Here is an 18,358-nt window from a genome sequence, read left to right on the forward strand (position 1 = left end):
AACAATTCCTGCTCTGCAGTGGCTTAAGTGGGCTGAGATGGAAGTGTTTCTTCATCAATGCATAAACCACAACAAAGTAGTGGCGAAAACCCTTTTTTCCAAGTCTGACTGAAGGTTTGGGAAGCAGGTCTGCCTTCAGAGGGCACACAGAAGCATGACATGTTTGCCTACTGTGCGCCTACAATTTCTACACCATCATATCACTACTTGGTCACTGAACAAGCTGACAGCGTATGACAGGTTATCCATCCTGCATAGAAAGTCACAGAGAGAAGAAGAGAGGAAGAAAACACGGAAGATAACAATGCAAAAGAAGTTGAAGAAATGTGGCAAGGATTGAGCATTAAGGGACAGAAATAAGAAGAGACCATACCCTTGAACTGTAAAGTCCTGTCAGGAAACTGCAAGTACTTGCATATATGAGTTCACCACCTGGACTTGCATGCTTCTCCACATTACCATTATTTCAAAAATTTTGCTTCCTGGACAAGCTGCCAGGTCTCCAGTACCAGTCCTAGCTCCCTTCCAGCAGTCTGCATCTGAGCAGGGAGTTGAAAATAGATCAGGGATTACCTTTTACGCTGTAAGCATTCAAGACAGCCAAAGAACTTTGAGGAAAAAGGCCATACTGAGTGCCCAGGACAAAGAGATCTTTAGAAATTGGAAGAAGGAAGTACTGATGGAGGGTCACAGTTATGTTGAGGTTTAGACTTTCAAAGGTTTGTTGCTTTTCTACTAAAAACTGCAGGCGAGAAAGCCTAGGCAGAAAAGGGAAGGAGAAACTATGTGAACAAACCCATAGCTGTACACAAGGACAGAAGCAGATTTCTTCTTCACCAGGCTGAAGAGAGTGGTTTTATTATTCGAAAAACAAAAGCCAAACTTCCCCAAATCAAATATATATTCTCCCACTACATTTAAATATTACAACAATAAAAATGCACTATAAAACTACTGCAGTAAATTAGTCAGTTAGGAACAACAAACAGGGCACATGTTAATAGTATCCATATCTATCTTTGGAAAGATGAGCAATTACAATCTGCATCCCAGCTCATGCTCAGTATTTACTACAATCTCAAATAACAATAAAGTCAAACACAACAGATGACTGATGTTCCTACCTTCTGCTTTCCAAACAGAGTTTTAAAAGATAGTTTATTACAAAATCAGTCTCAAGTATGTTCAAGGCCTTGGGAGCTCTCTAAGTTTAATTAACATCACACATATAGAATCCATTTTAATATTTGTGTAAAGCCAATATTATAATATTATAATTTGTATATAACCATCTATTTGTAATATTGCTGAAAGAAGGCACACTTTTCTAAATATCTACTGGCTTTGGTAACTGCTAAAGGTAATGTAGATTGGGCTGTACTACTGTTTACTCATCTTTCTGTTGCACAGAAATCTTGGATACTTTAGTGCGTACATCTGTAATTCTGACATTTTCTGAAATTAAAGTGAGAGGAGAAATGGGCTAAATTCAGGTACCTAAAGTTACGTATCAACATTTGCAGACGTAAATCAAATACACAAGGAAAACTTTTCTATGGGAAGAATGCCAGAGCAAATTAAAATATGTATTGATAAGAATAATCAACACAGTAGAAATGCAGAGCATCTGCACCATAGGAGAGAGTGTATAAAATCACACTCTGCATCAAGAGAACATAAATCATATTTCTTCACAGCCTTATCCCTTTGCATGCCCCTCTGCAAAGTGCAAGGGGCCTCAAGGACTGGAGGAAACGCAGGGAGTCAAATGGAGACACTTGCACCTGTCTCACTGGGGGCTCCTGGGGAAGCAGTTTCCTTGGGAATCCAGCCCCTCTCTGCCAAGGGCACTTCCCCAGATGTGTACATTTCCTGGGGAAAACCAACACACCCTTAAGTGCATGGTGCGGAGGTTCAGGGACGTCACAACATAACCAATATGATCCAGTGAAGCTAAATTTATTATTCCTAAAAAGACTCTATTTATAATAAATCTTTACTGCCCATGTGTCTCTAGCTAATACATGATTGGTTAATCCTAGCTGTTCACACATCTAAAATAGAATGCTGATTGGATCACCTAATTTTTCACGCATCTTGCTGGGGTTGTCTGGCCTACCCATGACTCACTTTCCCAAGCTTGCTGACAAACTTGCTGCGTCCTGATGACTCTTCTTCTTGTGTCTTTTTCGAGGACATACCAAGCTCATTTCTGAATATGTCCATAATTCATTCTTTGTGAACTTGTTCATTGTCCATTATTACAAGCAGGCTTGATTGTGCATTGGCTAAATATGGCCATTGTCTAGCAAAAACTCCTCCATTCTGTCTCTGAGCCAGCATTTGAGCCGGTTAAACAAAATCCTCCCTCTCACGCTGTGAAGAATGTGGAATTAGAGTTGGAATGTGACCCTGAAATAGAAGCAGCTCAGAAACTACAGTAGAAAAAAGTTATTCCAGAAGCTATTGTAGAAAGGACTTTTCTCTCCAATGGTGTAGAAGCTTTTCCTGTAATATCTAATGCTGCAAGTAGAGTTTGAGAACCTTTCAATTGGAACATTTTAGAAAAATTGAGAGCTGCAATTTCACAATTTAGTTGAAAATCCCAAATTTCACAGTCACTTCTGCAGTATATTTTTCCATCTAACACATTATTTCCAGCTGATATGCATACCCTAAAAAGACTTACAAGGCCACCCCATCAGCAGGAGATGTTTCATAAAAGCTGGGAGGAAAAGTGTGCTCAAGAAGCAGCAAGACCTAGAGTGCAGGGTGATCCTCTGTATGGTTTAACAGCACAACAGTTACTTGGCAAGGGGCCCTGGGCTACTGCCACTGCCCAGGCTAGGAGCATTGATCAAGTCTTACAGATGAGCCAACAACTAGCATATAATGCTGTCCTTGCACTTACAGATAAGTTACACACTATGTCTTTTAGACAAATTTACCAAAGAAGAATGAAGACTTTGATAAATTTGTAGACAAATTGCATGAAGCTATCTATAATCATTCTGATTTAAATTCAGACACAAAGATACAATTGTATGGACTTTGGGATCATTACTGCATTCCAAATGGCTTTCCCTTCAGTCACAAGAGGCTTCCATCTCTTCCAAAAATTGCCTGCTGAAACTCTTCTGCTCCCTTCCAAATCAGTTCACTACTCCAGCATAACCCTTGAAGCACGGACAGATGAGTCTTCAACTAATTATAGTAAAAAAGAGGGGTATTTATTGCAGCCCTGGTCACATGTGAACTAGTTTCCAAAGATATGTGCAAGGAGTTGCAGACTCCTGCTCTCTGTTTCTACAGAAAAGGTTTTACATTAGGTTTCTAAGGACCCATAATACATAATTATTACCTGCCTGCTTCGTATTTTTATCAGCTGAATATCTATTAGAGCTGCACAATTGTACTGCCTTAACTGGGTCGGTGGCTTTTCTAAATGAGGGAGTGGTTGTACGGAAGGAAGAAAGCTGTCTTCCTCATGGTGAACTCTTCTCCCATGGCCAGTTGGCAAGACCTTTTGTCCTGCTGCCTCTCCTAACTGTTCAATTATTCTTAAGGCAAGGTATTTCTATGGTCTCTGCTTCTTCACAATTGCTTCCTCTATCCCTGTCAGCTCTAGCTTTACGTTCCTAATATATTTGGTACTCTTTAACTAAGGCACATGATTTCTGCTAGCTGTATTACTAACTTAGCTTCTTACCTCATTTTAAAATCTTAACTAAAATATGCAATCTTCTACTATCCCAGTTGTATTCCAAGATGGCCCCTTGACCCATCTGCAATTTTCAATTATCCTAATTACATTTTCAGCTAACCCTTTGACTCACCTCAGGCACATCCCCAATCGCCTCTCTTCCAGCAGCTCAGAGCTGCATTGCAGAGCGCTTGCTGTGCGCCAGAGAGCACAAAGCAGGCTGGCCTGGTGGGCCTGAATATTTCTGCCAAACACACTGCATCTCACACCTTTGCTCTGGCTCAGTGCAGAACTGCAGGATTGCAGGCGCTTCCTCCCAGAGCTGCGTGAGGCGCTGGCTCCTGCAGATGGGCCCTGCCAAGCTGTCCCTGCCTCACGCTGGCCTCGCTTCCCTGGCACAAGTGCCGGGCCTGAAGGAGCTGCCCTGTGCTCCAGCCTGCCGAGCAGCCTGGCTCCCTGCCCCGGTGCCCGGAGTGCTGCACACACTGCTGGCCTTTGCCAGGAGTTGCGGGGCAGCCGGCAGAAGAGGAGGGATCCTCAGCCAGCCCAGCAGCCCGTGGCTGCCCTTGGCCTTTCCCTGCTCCAGGGCACACTCCAGACGGCCAATGCCTCCAGGCCGGGCTGTGCCCAGCACAGCTGCGCTTCCCCTCGGCAGCAGCCAGCTGCCACCTGGGCTCTGAGAGCGGAGGATTCGCCCGCTCCCGGGAAGAGGCAGCCAGGGCCCGGCTGCTGCCTCTTGCAGCTCCAAGGGCCTCCTCCCAGCCTGCCTCTGCCGGGGCTCAGGCTGCTCTGGCCTCTGCCGGGGCTCTGCTGGGGCTCCAGCCTGGGCAAGGCCGGGCCTGCTCTCACCTCACAGGCGCTGACAGCTCTGCACCACAGGAGACCTTCCCGAGCACCCTCTCTGATCTTTCTGCTTTCTCACTTGAGCAAGGCTCTCCTACAGCCAAAGACATTGCACCTAGGGATACAAATCCAAGTGGCAGGAACACCAATGCTCTCCAGTCACAGCTGAAGGCCTGCATCTGCGCAAGTTGTATGGGCTGCTCTATTCTTCCTTCGGTTTTGCCTTCAAATGCCATTGCCCTTTCTGCCTCAACTAGAAGTGTCACAGATGTACCAAAACGGGCCAGTGTTCTGGCCAAAGGCAGTGTGCTCTGGAGATGATGAATGAAGAGTCTTCCCAGCTTTCAAAGCACATTGAGAAAAACAACAATCCCTTCTTTTTAAATTTTAACAGTTTAGTAGCAATAAAATGGTTATTAAGATAGTAATAGAAGTTAGAATAATAAGAATTTGGACAATCAGAGTAAGAACAGTAAGGGACAATAAAAACAAAGACATACGGACAGTCCTGGTGCCTCCTGGGCAATTATGCCCCGAAAGCACACACGCTAACAAAGGATTAGCCCTTAAAAGCAATAGCCTGTTGCATATTCATATATCTCATACATGAGGCATAAATTCTTTTCAAACAAAGGTTGTTCTCTGCTTATGGTCAAGTTCTCCCCCTTAATCCTGTTGGCTCGTCAAAGTTGGGAAGGAGGTGGAAGAAAGTTGGTCTTTTCCAATAAGGACGCAAGAATTCTTCCCTTGGGGCTTTTGGTGTCCTGTTGCTGTCATCTCTGGGCAAAGAATTTCTTGATTACCCCATCCCTTTCTTGAGCTAGTTAAAAAAGTATCTTACATTACATAGTTTCTATTTTACATAATCTTATGACCTAAAACTATATTTAGCACTGAAATAATTATCAATATAGCTGGACGGGACATACATGAGCTTGTCTGGCCTTTGCTGCTTGACCAAATAGCGGCAACTGTGGAATTTTACCCCAGAGACACTTTTGGCCAGCTGGATGCTGCAGCTGGGCGCTTGGAGGCAAGTCCAGGCATTCAGGAGCTCAGGTTTACCTTTGGTGGAGACGCTTTAAGACGAGGTGAAGGAAAGGAGTTGGTTCTGATGGAGGGTTTCTATCCAGAGCTTTATTCCTGGCCCACAGGCCTCTGAATCCAGCAAGGGCTCCAGGAGAACTCCCAGCTGCATGGTTTGCTCACCCTTTTACCCGGGGCAGAGGGGGAGGGAAGGAACATGGGGATCACCAACCAGGTACGGGGCAGGGAAGTGTCAAGGGACAGAGGATACCTGGATGGCCCAATGTCCTTCCAGGAGGGGAGGGCATCTTTGGAATTCTGCCAATCACTCGCCGCCCTTCTGGAATGCCAGGATTGACAGACAGTGCTCAGCAGGGGTCAGGGTGTGGAAAGGAGGGATGATTGACACACCTGGAAGGGAATTATCAGGGAGGAACCTGGGGTATCTGAGGCAAACCATGACATTGCACCGCAACATAACACAGTACTTAAAAAAATACAGTACTACTAACTAAGACAACATAACACATACAGTATATTAATTTATATATATATGCATATATAAATTTTATTATCTGTGAAGAACCTGTCCTGCAATATGTACTTTTCACAACACCAAAGAAGCCATTGCACCTTTAAGAGACAGCTGACAACTCAGAAGGAAATGCTTAGCTTGTTCACAGGGTGAGAAAGAAAGGATTCTTCCAGATGAGTTAAAGTTTCAGAAACTTTATTTATTTACAATCCTACTCTATAATCCTCTAGGGTGGTTTTTACAGAAAAATGGACAGGCACTAAATGAACCAGCCTAACCTTCTGGAGCTAACTAAACTAACTAACCTTCTAGGACTAAGTCAGGTTTTTAATAAAGCTGCATTCAACGTTGTGGATAAAAAGGTGATGTTGTGAGCAGAAAGAAGAAGCAGAAGAGTTGCTGACAAAGGGGTAGCAACACAAATAAAATGACCCTTACAGCATCTACCAATTGGATTAAGAAAAAGATGCAACCAAACAATGCATGACTACAGAAAGCTATAGGATAGGAACTAATTATAAACTATGTTTAGAAGCACAATAAATGGCTTCTCCTTGATTCACAGTGGATTGTGCAGAGTCTTTTTTCTTTTCTCCACATAGTCCTACTCTAAATCCTACTCTAAATCCTACTCTACACTCCTACTCTACAATCCTACTCTCTAAGATGGCTATGGAGAAAATGGTCCTGATGTGATTATAGCACTGTTTGCTTCTCCATCCTCCTCTTCACTGAGATGATGAGTGGTGCCAGGGTGGATGCAGCCTCGGCTGATGTTACAAATGGATGCTGTTCACAAAAAAACCCAAAAAACGAATACAAAAACAAAAACAAAAAAGAAAACAAAACACAAACAAAAACCCCAAAACCAAAACAAAACAAATAAACCAAAAACAAACAACAAACCAAACAACAAAAAGACAAAGAACAGTGAACAGTGAGCCATTACTTTCCAAGCTCAGTGCTTCACAGGCTCAATCAGGATTACTCTGGGTCCTAAAAAGACCCAGAAAGAGGAGCAGTGGGACCATCTGCTACCCAGCAGTCATGTGCAGGACCCTGCCATCACAGGCAAACCTGGCCCAGAATCCCACTCATCCATTTATTCAGGTTTCTTTATCTTGTTGGGATTTTTGCCCCGCCAGTGCTCTAGAAATGGTGCTTCCTGTCCCTGGGTTTTCTTCCTTTCAGGAAACTCCAATGGCTCATATGGGTCCCTGCCTTTGAAAGACAGGCACTGTGCTGATTCCCACAGGGACAGAAAGCAGTGTCTGCCTTTCCATGCCCTGCCCCTTGTGTGCTGGATGGCTCCTTCCTTCCCATCAGGGCCAGCCCAGTGGCACTGGGCCCTGCAGTTCCCTCTCTGCCACACAACCTGGCAGTAACCCTGGCACAGTTCCTGTCTGCTTGAGCGTGCCAGGCAGCAGATGGGGCTGGGACAAGTCCCTCCCAGCTGTCCTTGTTTGTGTGGCAGAAACCTCTAAGGGTGGGCTGGGGGGCACAAACCAGGGCCCCTCAGAGTGAGCCCCCCACAGCCCCTCCTGCCCACAGCCAAATCTCTGACTGCTCAGCTGGGACTGGCTTCCTTGGGTTCCTCCACCACCATTTCATGTCTCTGTACCCTGCATTGCTCTACTTCAATTCTTTTGCCATTAGAGAAAACTGAGCCCTCCACCAAATTACAAAAGAAGGCGACAGAAACAGTCAGAGGACAGAGCGCCTCTCCTCTCAGGAAATGCAGAGGGAGCTGGAGTTATTCAGTTTTGTGAAGAACAGGCCCCAGGGAGACTTTATTGCCACTTTCCAAGATTTCAGAGTTGCTTTGAAGAAAGCGGGGGACATCTTTTTTAACAGGGCCAGTTACAATAGGATATGCACAAATATTATTAAACACAAAGGGTATCTAATCAGAGTAGGTCTAAGGAAGAGCTTATTTTCTTGGAGCATGGTGGAACCCTGGCACAGCTTGCCCCAAGAGCTTGTAGGTGCCCCATCCCTCCAACCATTCTGGCTCCAGTGGCAAAGGGCTCTGAGGAACTTGATCTCTTTAAAGATGTCCCTGCTCATTGAAGGACACTTGCACCACAGGACCTTTACAGGGCCCTGCCACCCAGCCCAGTCTAGGATTCCTCACTGTTTTCATTTGAAGAGCACCAAGAATGGAGGTGAGGAGGAAGGGAGCTCATCTGCTGCCTTGGACTTGAGTGGAGGAGGAGCCCATCGCTCAGAGCCTGTTTCACCTGCAGCCCCTTCACATTTTACCTGCAGGAGCTCCTTGGCAGACCAGCGCCGCGCCTCGTCTCTCTGCAGGCAGCAGCTCAGGAAGTCATGCAGGCAGGATGAAAATAAGTTGGGCTGCTGCAGCTTTTGTTTTCCTCCTGTGGCTATCAGGAGTTGAGGCTGGGGAAAAAGGAGACACCAGGCTCCACCTGCTTCTTTCCCATCTGTCACTGCTCTCCCAGATCCCATTGATTAAGCTCCACTCTGCAGTGGCACTTTCTGCCCTGGCAAAGACCCAGAGATGACTTTCCTTTACCAACCAAAAACCCAAACCCTGATGCAGCCACAGCTTTCCCACTGTCCTGCAGATTTTGCCTTGGCAGCTGATTTCATTGCCTGACCTAGTTAGTGGGAACTACATCAGCACAAGCACATTCCTTCCCTGAGGATTCATATCAGCTTGAGGGGCTTTTTGGAAGAAGGACTTTGCTATACTGACTCTACTGTATCCAAGGGTTAGGATATGAAAAGTATCTCTGCAGTGCTTCTTGGTCCCTTAAGCACAGCTGCCATAAAACAAAACGAATCAAGCTTTTTGCTTTGTTCTTGAAAACAATGGGAATTGGAAGGAAAGAAAGGAAATCCACCAGGTATTCCTCAGGTAAGGAAACAAACATTGGGAATCTCATCTTCAACACAGACACATTAAGATGCATGCACAAATGTACTGGGATGAAAACGCCTGCTGGGACACACAGGAGCCACCTGCAGCTCTGTCTCTCAGCAGTCTGACAATTTCTGCTTTCCTTATATGGAAAAGAAAAACTTTTCATAGTCAAATCAGAAGGAGAGGTTCCATCCTTACGGTCACCCTCTACTCATTTGGCTACCCAAGTCAATGCATGAATGGTAGGCCCATCGCAGAAAGTGCCAGGAAACAAATGGGAGGTTTTGGCAGGCTCTCCACATCCCCAGGCTCTGGCTTGGTGATGTGCAGAATGTTGCTTTGGGCTAGGAGAGAAACACGGTCACTGAGTGTTTCAGCAGCACTGCACAAGAAGCAGAAGAGACTCTGTGGGCTTTACACCCTCATGCCCAGGTTCCAGGCATGTTTCCCAGTGAGAAGAAACTGCACAGGGGGTTAAGTTCCTCTCTAAAAATCAGTGCCTTAGTAACTTTCTTGTGTTTGGGCTTCCTTTCTTCATTTCTGGAAATGTAACACCAGTTCTGAGAGGCTTGCCTTGTGGTTTTAGGCACATCTTCACAGACAGACAAGTGGGAACAACTTGAAACCCAAAGCAAATGTTGCCTGAGAAGAGCTGGGGAGTGTTTGCCTGGGGTGAGGCTTGAGCTGTCTGGCAATCCCTTTCCATGATGTGCAGAAACATCCAGCTGCTCCCCAGAACTCAGTCCCTCTGGGCATGCAGGCCTCTGGAAACTCCTGAGGATTCCAGCCTTTCTCCTGCTCAAGAGCATCTAACCTAAGCTGAGCTCCAGTTTCTTCAGCAAGGCCAAGGATGCTCACTTCCATGCAGCTGACAGTGTCCATGGAGCTCAGCAGATCTTTCTGATACTCCTCAAGCCAAGGAATTACAGTGTAGATTAGCAAGACATCGGCTGATCATTATCCAGTGTGGTTCATGTGGAACCAAGCTCTAACGCACTGACAAGTCAGAGGGAGAGAGAGAGCTCATTCTGCTTTTACAAGATGGTATTTAGAAACATAAGACACCAACTTGGAAGTATTCAAACCTCAACTTGCAGAATCCATCTCAAATAGACAAAAATAACAATGGCAAGAGGCCTTGGAGTCTCCATAAAAATGCCCACCACTGTCATGATAACTCTGTGCTCGTGGCACTGAAATAGATGGTGACCAAAGAGACTTTGCTATTATCCTCTTTAAGCCAAAGGAGAATTTCAAAGCTGGAAATGGCAATGCACTCCCCTTGTGTGCAAATAATTTATGGGGCTTTCTGTCCTTTTCCCACATCACCAGAGGTGACAAAGAGGGTTTTATCCTGACTCTTAGCTGAGCTCAGCCACTGGCCATGGTGGGGAGCTGGAGCCCTCCCTGTCATTAGAACTGTGCAGGCCAGGGATGGCCCTGCTCCTGTGGTAAAGAAACACAGCACTGGTGTCAACTGCCCATGTTGGATCCCAGCCCAGGCACCTGCCTGCAAGCTCATCAACTTGTTAAAGTACCAAGAAACAGCCAAGGGTTTGGCAAACAATTCTAACTGCAGTCGGAGAAAAACACATCCTAAACTTCTCCAGGCCACCCGCATCCATGACTGAACAATGTACAGATGACTTGAAAGCCTGAGAGTTTCGAAGATCCACAGGATTTGGAAAAGATGCTACAGAATGGAAGGGAAGAGCTGTATTTAAAAAATGAAAAAGCAAGGAGAACTGCTTGAGCATTGCTTAGGTAGTAGGTTTTTTTCTCTTTTTCTTTTTTGCTTACTTTTATTTTTCCTTTTTTTGTTATGTTTTCTATAAAATTGAAACTGGGAAGGTCTAACCTCCATTGCTCAGGATGTTTATCACATGTCTACCCTCTCCACTGAAAAATTCTTGTCCCTCAGAAACAGAGTTCCAACATTCTTCAAAAAACAAGTGGGAAATATCAGGCGTGGCTGGAGGCCAAACTGGCAGGTTTCTGAACTGGTTAGGTTTCTGAACTGCCACTTCCCTTTCTGATACAACCAAAGCTACAGCAGATGCTGATGTGTTGCAGGGGCATTTTTAGAATGACACCTTGGTGGAAGTGGTGCCAGCAGATGGCAATGGGATTTTGTCCAATGGCACACAGAGCATGGGACAGGTGAGAAAGACAGTGGGATCAGTGAGTATTTGCACCTTACCAAGACAGGAGTTGCATTCCAGGAAGGAACTTCTCGTTCCACCATTTCGATGCCCACGATTCCCAAAGACCATATGTCCACTTTGGGGCCACATGGTTGACCTGTCACCACTTCAGGCGCCAGCCACCCAGCAGTGCCGGCCACGGAGCTCCGTCTGCCCTGCTCAGGGCTGAGCTGAGCAAAGAGGCCAAAGTCAGCTGTGGAGAAAACAACAAACCATGAAAGCCAGCTCCAATTAGGAAACCAAGCAAAAAATTCCCCACTCTCAGACTAAGAATGTGCTGTTGAATCTCTTGGAGAACTGTCCACGCTCAATTTCCTTGGGGCTTTAGCCAATGGAGTATGGAATTGGCCACTTTCAAAAAAACCCAGATTCTTAACACTGCTCACAGTAGTGGACTTCATTCCCCTGAAGCTTTAGATTGCAGCTCCCTCTGTCTGGAAGGGACACACACAGAGCAAGGCCACTCTTGACTGCTTGTGGCTCCTTCTACCTCTGTGCACGTTGCAACTGTGCCCTCAGCTCGCAGCAGGGGTCCCTGCACTGCCACCAGCACCATTTTTGGGGAGCTGGCAGTCACTCCAAGCAGCCCCACACCCACAGCCCTGGAATGCTGCACCTGACCAAGAATATACTGACCCAGCTTGACAGAACCGTCAGTTCTGAGAAGGATGTTTCTGCTCTTCACATCTTGGTGGATGATGTGGTTTGAATGAAGAAATTGCAGTCCTTGCAGGCACTGAGAGAGAAAACAGAAACAGGAGGTCAAAAATGAGTGATGTGATTTCATCCCACAAGAAAGAAAACAAAGAACCTAAAAGATTCCCTCTCCAGGGGAATGGGGAGTAATGGCAGAACAGTAATGGCCACTGAGAGGAAGAGCTTGCTGCTCCAACACTTGCAGAGCAGGACCTTTCTGAGGAAAGGCACGTCAGCTTTTGAAAGAGCAACAGCACCTGCTGTTGTAGGCTGTCCCCTGCCAACCAGCCAGGATGACTCCTGCTGCAGTGGACGTGCTTTTTCCATGCAGAGGACAAAGGAGGGGTTTGGAAAGGAAAAGTCCCTCCCTTTGGTGTGAAGCGGATCACTTTTGGGTGGGAGGTTGCATGACAAAGATTTTCTTGCTGGCCTCAGCACAGGCTTGGATGTATCACACCAGTCACCTTCCTGAAGCAAAGAGCATTTTGGCTGCACTACTATCCTTTTCAGCTGAGGACTGTGAGAAATGAGTCTTTTTTCTTTGCTGATCATTCCAAATCCTGCCACCAGCACCTTTGCTTTCACAGGCAAGGAATGCAGTGAAGACAAACTCCAGGCAAACATTTAGAGAGGCAAGGTGGAGAACAGCAAATACAAATACAAGAGACAGAGCGAGAATACAACAGCAGGAGATAAGAGTACTGGCACTGAGCACAGGGAGTGCAGGGGCACTGGCAGGCCTTTCACTTGAGATGCTTTTACTTGCCCATAGCATACCAGCAACACAGAAACAAAGCTTGGCACAGGAAATCACTCCAGCTCTGAGCCCCTGTTTCCCAGACAATGCTGCCCAAGCCCTTGGAAACACAGATGGGATTGCTGACCTCCCGACTGATGGCTGCCATCTCATCTTCTGACAAGTAGGTCTTGCTGATGACATTGCTCAGAGTGCCTCCATCCATGTACTCCATAACCAGGGACAGTTCCTCACCCACAAGGTAGCTGAAAGAAGGACACAAGGGCATGGAGATGAATGTACATGGCTAGGTTGCTGTTTGGAAAAGATGGATCCACTCTTCTTTTCAGATCCCTTTGAGACAAAAAAAAAAATAAAGGAATAGACATTCCCTCTGGGCTGTGCATTGTTTGCCATCTGTGCAGTCTCAAGGAGAAAGGTACAGCTGCGAAAAAAGAGATGTCTTAAATGGGCAGCAAGCAAAATGTGCAGTTTAGTAACAGCCCAGATAAAAAGCCTGTCATGCATGGTGTTTCTGGAAAAAAGCACCTACTCCTCCTGGCATGCATAGCAATGGAAAACAGTGGCAACAATCCAAGGGAAATCCGTGTTAGTTTACCTGGATGTAAGAAGACACTTGAATAAAATCAAGCTCTAAAACAAAGTGGTGGCTGTGAATATAGAGATCATTGATTTAGTAAGACATGACTCATCCGGGTTTTTGAACAATTTTCAAATACCATGTGCCAGCAAAGACTCATGCAGACAAAATGCAATCTCTTCCCATCCACTGGAGATGAAAAAAACAATAATAATTAGCCAATAATTACAGCTCTATTTTCTGCCAGTGACCAAAGTGGGATCTTACCTTGCAGTTTGCAGTACGTGAACAAACATTCATAGGACAAAAGCACAACTCACCTGTCTAAACAGCTGACCAGGTTGGGATTCCTGTTCACCTTCATGACTATGAGTTCATCGACTTTTAGTTTGTTCTTCCTCAGTCCTTGAAGCTGTATTTTCTTGATGGCCACCTAAAATGACATTGAAAATCAGTAACTTGAGAGGTTGGTGGCACGAGACCACAAGACACATGGAGCGAGTGATTTTACAATGACAACGCTGAGCTGTGCCAAACTGCCTTGTGATTAGGCACTGCAGTAATTAGGAACTGACATTCCAACAGCCCATTTCTCTGCTCCCTTGGGAGCCAGTTACAGGACACGTGGACCTCTGACATTTTGCCTTGACCACTTGGTAACAGCGGTGTCTCAGTTATCACCCACAAACCTCTGACCACACTGTCTGCTGCGTCATTTGGGATTCAGAAGAAGTAATCCTTGCCTTAATACTCTGTGGATACATCGTGGGCTATGGGCAGGGCTTAGGGCTTTCAGGGACGCCTTGCAGATCTCTCCCTATGTGCAGTTCCCAAGTGCAGAACTGCAGTGGCTAAGGAACTACTAGTAACTTTCAGATGGATTTGCTGGCAGCCAGAAATGAGAACTCAGGACTCTGAAGCTGTAGCCCCAAAGAGCAGTGAGGTGCTCGAAGGCACCACCTTTGTTTTAGCAATGGAGAGCGAGTGAGCGTGTCCTTCTCTGAAAGGAACCGCTGCCCTCCGTGCCTTCCTTCCGGCAGCTGAGGAGGACAAAGTCCCAAATGTGTTTTATGGGCTGGCACCGGTCTGTGCTTCCTGTGCCTTTTCAGCACAGCTCTGCCCAAAGCTCCAGCCACAGCTCACACCAGAGGGGAAAGCCCTCGAGTGCAGCAGAGTCTGCAGGGGCTGTTCACATTTACCTCTCCTCCTGTGGCAGTGTTGAGTGCTTTGAAAACATCTCCAAAAGTCCTAGAAACAAAACAGAAGCAGAGAAAGGAGAAGCCACTTAGATCTTGCAGTGAAAGCCAGCCCACACAGGAGATCTGTGCTGTCAATGCCTAAGACCTGCAGGACACTGGAAGCATGGAGATGTCTTTGACAAGGCCTTCTGAGTACACTTAGAAATTCTGATCAGCACTGACAATCTCAGCCCAGTGCCTGAACACATTTGCAGCTTGCCTGACTTTACACTTGATACCTATTCCACCAGCAAAACACCTGATGCATAGTTTTGTACAATTAACATTGCTTGGACTCACCCACTGCCAATATTTTCCAGTTCAGTGTATTTTAGAATAGGATTTTCCATCTTCACCATTCTCCCTGAGAGAAACAAAATGCAAGATGTTCACTTTAAAGCAGAGATCCCACCTTCTAGGAGATACAAAAGGCAGCCCCACTGTCTGGGGCTCTGAGCCCTCTCTTGGTGGACAGCTGGCTAACATCAACAGGAACAGCAACTGGTACAACAAGAAAAGAACAGCAGGCCCACAGCACAAGTGGCTGGCACAGAGACTGATTTCCAGCATCCTTTGAAGTGAGAGACCTCTTGACAGCAGGCACACAGGGAAGCACCAGGAGATACATTCAGAGGAGACTGAGACCAGAAGAGAATACCTAGCAAGGCAAGTAAGTTTGTCATCTAGAAACATTAAGGAGAGCTGGAACTAACAGTGCCTTTGTTTCCTTGGGAATAAACATTGTGAGATTTAGAAAAGGTTTCCTACTTGCTAAGATTAAGTGCACCTGGACATCTAGAATCAATTCCTCTGAACAGATGCCAAGTTCAGAACAGGAGGAATATTGCCAAGTGTTCCCATCTTTTCCACCTTGCAGCAGTTTGCCAGAAGAATGCCTCTGTGTTTGTAAAGCAGAGCAGCTCATGCTAGAACCAATCCCCACAGGGCTTCCAGCATCAGGACCCTCACCCTTTATGAGCAGGCTGAGCCCAAAGACGCCCTTGCCCGTGCCCCGCGTGAAGAACCGCGCCACTTCTCTTCACCCTGACAGCGCGGATCCGTCGCTCCCATTGCACTCGCCCTCTCGGCACCGCACACGTCCCCATCTTTCCAACTCGGTACAGCAGGCAGGGGCACAGAGGACAGCAGTGCTCCTCAGGCACCCCTGTGACACAGAGAGCTGCCCAGAGGAGATGCTGACCCTCCTGTGAGCCCAGGCTGTGCGAGGCAGAAGCCGGCCCAGAGAAGGGGCTGCTGCCTCAGGCAGCTCCGCGCTGCAGCAGCCGGGCAGCAGCGGGACCCTCCCAGCTAAGGAAGGCTCCAGCCTCTGCATTCCCACAGCCCTCAGGGGCAGGGCAGCGACCACAACAAGACTGGCAAAGCCCAGGCATGAGCACTGACAGGCACTGATGGGAAGAACCCAGAGTGAGCCTGAGCCCTGGACAAGCTGTTGCCCCCATTCAGGACACAACAGGATGGGCTTTGAGATCAGCCACACCGAGGCACAGATCAGTGCCCTTTTTGTCCAACTGGTGATGGTAGAGACAGAATCCACTGGGCTCTCTTCTCAACCCTACCAGATCTTATCTGAGAGCACAGCACTGGCAGCTGTTAAGGGCAAGAAGCAGATTCATTGGGTTGTGCTGCAGAATCACAAAGGGCTTGATGTGAGGGCTTGATGAGACTGATCTCAGCAGGGCTTCTGCCAGTGGCTAGGACTCAAGCAGTCACAGCCTTCTGCTGATCCAGGGACAATTCCTGCTTCTGCCTTCGGCAGAGAGGGAAGCCCAGGCAAACTCCAGCCAGTCTAAGCTGCCCTCAGAGGCAGCAGGAACACCCAGAGCTCTCCCTTGCTGCCTCGGAGCACTGCCAGCACTTCTGTGACACTAAACTGAGCAGAACCCTTTGATACAGCTATGCTGACACGTGCACACAACACACTGTCCCTCAGATAAGAAAGATACCAGACGTACTCTGCTGCTCCAGGGAGTCACCCGCCATCTCCTGTTGCTGAGCAGCAGCTGGGTCAGCACGGGAGGTGAACCAAGTGCTCAGGCTCCAATTCTGCAGCTGGAGAGCAAAGGCTCCTTGGGACGGCACTGCTGCTTCTGCAGCAGCTTCAGTGTCAGAGTCGGTGTAGATCTGAGACAAGAAATGAGTTGATGTCAGGAAGATGTGGCAGAGATTGCCGTGAAATGCAAGAGAGATTTCCATTTGAAATGCAAGTCCTTAGGAAGCTGCTGTCAGCCACATGCAGAGCTCTTTAATTCAATTGCTTTGGATGTCCACTTGTGAAACCAAATGGTCAAAACCAAAGGCTGGTTTTACTCGAGTTCATAGCCAGTTTGTTGTTCTAAAGGATGACCGCAGCAACGACTGCTCCACTTCTCTCAAAGACTCCTTTCCCCCTCCTAGGTCTGCAGATATATTTGCAGCTCCTCATTCTAATGTTCTACCTCTTGCCATGAAATTCTCTTTTTCTGCACCTTCCTCGGGATGAGCTTATCCTGCAGCATCTCTGGATGGTTCAGTTCCTGGGCCTCATGCCAGCCTCAGGGCTCTTGGTTGCCCGTCATTTGCTGAAACTCTCTGCAGGCTGCCAGGTAGGATGGCGACACTTCCACCTCAAGTCAAACAGAACAAAGCAGTCAGAGACTACAGCTTGTCCCCGTCAGCCAGGAGTCATTGACTGGGAAGAAAGTAAAGGAAAGGACAGGAGCAGATTCACAAGGGATACAGACAGCTTGTAGCTCGTATTCCAAATCTATGTGAGTGACCGTGTTCACCTGCAAAAACACCTCAAGAAACAAGGTCACCTGGAAGAAGCCAGCAGGAGTTCATTCGGATGACTGCTGGCTAAATGGCCAGAGGAGTAATGCCACAGTCTAGAGCATCAGCTGAGATCCAGCAGAGCAGGAAGTGTCCTTGAGAGCAGCTCTGACAGAGGTCTCATCAGGATGGCACTCAGAGGCATCACCCACCCCCCTGCTGCTCTGCACTGGAAAGGCAGGGCAGGCAGAAACCACCCCTTGGGTGACTGCAGTGCCTATTGCTATTTCACTCACTTGCTTTTCTGGAGCCTTTTGCTCCTGAAGGAGGCAATTCATTTTCTCTTTGATGATTTTAATTTTTTCTTCTAGCCTCTTCTTCCTTGCCTTGGTCCTAGCCTCAATTTCCTGCAGCTCTGTCTGCATCTGTTCATCAATTTTCTGTAAAGAACAACAGAAAGGACTCAGTTTCATGAGTGGAGTGGCTGACATTACTTCATTCACCTGTTTTTGTTGATTGCCCCTCTGCATAGGGAGATTCTTCTCCTCTTGGATGTCTTCATTCCTCCTCTTTGCTGCCATGATGGCACTCTGAGCTTCAGGCAGCTCTGCTTGTGGCTCTGCCTTGATGTTCTGTACACACAAAAGCAGAGCAAGTGACTGAGAGCTGCCATCAAGCTCAGCTTTTCCCTATTTTAGCCTCCAAATCACATTTATTCAGCCCCTTGTTTCTGCTTCCCTACCCAGCTCTGCTTCCACTGTAACCATCCTGTCCTGGTGCTGATCTCTGCAGATTGCAAGGCTCTGTGTTTCCAGTGCCTGTGGGACTCCTGGCCTCCTCAGTCCCAAGAGCTCTGGTTTATGCCCCTCTTCCTGCCCTTCCCTCTGTGCCCTGGCCAGTCAGGCTTACCTGGCCATTCTCCTGTGGCTCTTCCACCTGCTGCCTGAGCTGCTCTTCCTGCCCTCGGGCAGGGAACAGCTCTCCCTGAGTCTGGCATGGCATCTCAGATGAAGCAGTGTGGTCCTGCTCTTTCTCTAGAAGCACCTGCACAGAAAGCAAGAGAAGATGGGTTTCAACTTCCCACATGCCCTTTGTGGGCCAAGACTCAAAGGCTGCTGGG

At 47.2% G+C, this 18,358-nt stretch overlaps 1 protein-coding gene and 1 long non-coding RNA gene across 2 annotated transcripts in view; one reads left to right on the top strand and one right to left on the bottom strand.

Annotated features, from left to right (window-relative positions):
* The window catches only part of LOC102067403 (uncharacterized), a 249,628-nt gene that overhangs the window by 107,842 nt on the left and 123,428 nt on the right, over positions 1–18,358 (top strand). The window lies entirely within an intron of this gene.
* LOC141730124 (uncharacterized) lies at positions 6,517–11,312 on the bottom strand. Its single transcript, XR_012581572.1, has 3 exons — positions 11,195–11,312; positions 8,370–8,507; positions 6,517–6,896 (listed from the first exon to the last, which is right to left on the bottom strand). It is a non-coding gene; the product is annotated as an uncharacterized LOC141730124 (long non-coding RNA).

Source organism: Zonotrichia albicollis, chromosome 9 (genome assembly GCF_047830755.1).
Source record: "Zonotrichia albicollis isolate bZonAlb1 chromosome 9, bZonAlb1.hap1, whole genome shotgun sequence".
NCBI lineage: Eukaryota > Metazoa > Chordata > Aves > Passeriformes > Passerellidae > Zonotrichia > Zonotrichia albicollis.